Source organism: Triticum dicoccoides, chromosome 6B (assembly GCF_002162155.2).
Source record: "Triticum dicoccoides isolate Atlit2015 ecotype Zavitan chromosome 6B, WEW_v2.0, whole genome shotgun sequence".
Classification (NCBI taxonomy): Eukaryota; Viridiplantae; Streptophyta; class Magnoliopsida; order Poales; family Poaceae; genus Triticum; species Triticum dicoccoides.
Window position 1 is genome coordinate 601,908,346 of NC_041391.1, and position 2,986 is coordinate 601,911,331.

The window sequence follows — 2,986 nt, forward strand, 5'->3', positions numbered from 1 at the left end:
GACACCCCAACTCCGACACGACACCCCGACACCCCGACCCCGAAACAGCACCCCGACCCCGACACGACACCCCGACCCCCAAAACCTCCCGAAAAGGTGCTCTTTGGCCTTCCAGAGGCCGACGGGGTCATATATTTGTGAATTATGAGTTAGGTCATATATTTTTCGATTTTGTTATGAAAAACATCATATATAATTGTGTTGATCAGGTAGATTTAAATGTGCAGTTGTTTCATCGCTGCGAGGTTTGGTGTTCGACGACCTCGCCATGCGTTTGACGAGCTCTGCTCCTTCGTTCGTGGGTGAGCACAAATGACATGTCCTCCTCCCCCATTGATTATTTTCTCTGTTCCGGTGTTTGTGCCGATGAAACTTGATAGCTAGCTATACATGTGTCTTGAATCATCAGTATGCGTAACCAATATGTGTCTCCCGTTCGAAAGCGTTATAGTTATAAATATGCATGCATTTGCATATTTATAACCTTGATTCTTTCGAATTGTCCAATACTATCCATGGACAGCCCGAGTATGTGTAGATTGGGTTCGTTTTCCCATATGCTTTGCTCCGGATCCGACGCATAAATTTTGTCAGTGCCTCCCCTGTTGTTCTCCGGGTACACATCCTCTCTGTTTATTGCAGAGACGTGTATCAGGAGAACATCGGGGAGGTGCTGCCGAAATTTTGCGTCAGATCCAGAGCATAGCATGGGAAAATGAACCCAATCTACACATACTCGGGTGGGATTAGGACCTATCATTACCTATTAGAGTGTAGGTTGCATGGACGTAATAAAATTGACAAAGTAGATCAACTGATGAATATATACATGATGAATTATATATATATATTTGTTGTGTGTCCAGTAGCTTTGAAAGTCAAGATGAGTGATTGTGCGTGGATGTATACCGGTCACACTGGTCAGAACAAATGGAGCCCTGAATGGTTCACACAAACCAAGGGGTTTGTGCAAACCACATTTGTAAATGGACAGAGGAAAACCTGGTGCCCCTGTTTCTGGTGCGGCAATTGGGAAAAGAGGGCAGAGGCTGAAATGGGCAAACACCTGCAGAAGAGTGGTTTTACGCCCGATTATACGGTGTGGACATATCATGGTGAGTCTGCCCAACCTGACCGAGCTGAGGTGGATCATCGTCACACCGACGAGCATGGTACCGAGATGGAAAACATGGTGCAAGACTATGATGATGCTCGGGATTCAGACGAGGAGATGGAGGAATCTGCAAAGGCCTTCAATGAAATGTTGGAGTCTTCAAAACATCCGCTCCACGAGCACACTGAGCTTTGTCAGTTGGATTCCATCTCACAAGTAATGGCTCTGAAGGCTCAGTTCAACTTGGGCAGAGAATGCTACGACGCAATGATGCCAGTATTTGGACGCTTTCTACCCAAAGGCCATGTAATGCCTGCAAACCTGTAACAGTCATATAAAATCCTCCGTGCACTGAAGATGCCCTATGAGAAGATACATGCCTGTGAGAAAGGATGTGCCTTATTTAGGCTTGACTATGAAGACTTGAACTATTGTCTCATTTGCAAGTCTTCCAGTTATGTTGTGGTAGACAATCGTATGGGTGAGAAGACACAGACCAAAATCCCCGTTAGTGTTATTTGGTATATGCCAATCGTACCAAGACTTCAACGTCTTTTCATGGTCGAAGAGACGACCAGACAGATGACGTGGCACAAAACAGGCAAAAGAACCGAACTAGATGCAGATGGGAATTTGATGATGGTACACACATCGGATGGTGTTGCATGGAAAAAGTTTGATGAATTACATGCTGACAAAGCGGCAGATCCAAGGCATCCTCGAGTCGCCGTCAGCACGGATTGGTTCAGTGTGTTTGGTATGACAGCAGCCCAATACAATTGTTGGCCCGTATTTGTCTTTCCACTCAATCTCCCCCCCGGACAGATTATGCAAAGAAAGAACATTTTCCTGACGTTGATAATTCCAGGGCCCAACTATCCGGGAAAAAAATATGAATGTGTACATGCAGCCGCTTAAGGACGAATTGCAAGAAGCCTGGGATAATGGGTTCAAGACATATGACGCCTATAGTAAACGAAACTTCATAATGCGAGTATGGTACATGTACTCGACGCATGACTTGCCTGCGTATGCGCTATTCGTTGGCTGGTGTGTGCATGGAAGGTTCTCGTGTCCCACATGCAAGGGAGCTCTTGAGTTTCGCTGGCTTCAGGCCGGTCTCAAGTTTTCTTGCTTCAACATGCATAGACAGTTCCTGGATCCTCGCCATAAGTTCAGGAAAAACAAGAAGAACTTCATCAGAGGTAGAGTTGTCAAAAACTCTGCACCACCTGCATTGACAGGCCAATAGACCCTGGATCAGTTAAACGCTCTCGAGCCAGATCCAGAGCGTCCAGGGTACTTCAAGGGGTATAATTCTGAGCACGCCTGGACTCACAAGACATGCTTATGGGATCTGCCTTACTTCAAAGACCTCCTTTGCCCACACAACATCGACGTGATGCACACTGAGAAGAATATCACCAAGGCACTTTTTGGTACATTGTTCGGCATAGATGGGAAGTCAAAGGATAATACTAAGGCTAGAGTCGATCTGGAGGTGCTATGTGATAGGCCGTTACAGAACATGAAAGAACCGAAAGGAAAGCAGAACTGGGCGAAGCCGAAGGCATGGTTCAATATTGGAAGGGCAGCTATGAGGGAAATTATCTTGTGGGTGAAAATGCAGTTGATGTTCCCCGATGGGTATGCAGCGAATCTAAAGAGGGGAGCGAGTCTTGATAAATTGAAGATATTTGGTCTCAAGAGTCATGACTAGCACATATGGATTGAGCGGGTAATGCCGGTGATGTTGCGTGGCTTCATCCCTGAGGATGAATAGCTAGTACTGGCAGAACTCAGCTATTTCTTCCGTGTTCTTTGTGTGAAAGAACTATCGCCTGGCCTGCTAGAAGAAATGGAAGAGTTGGC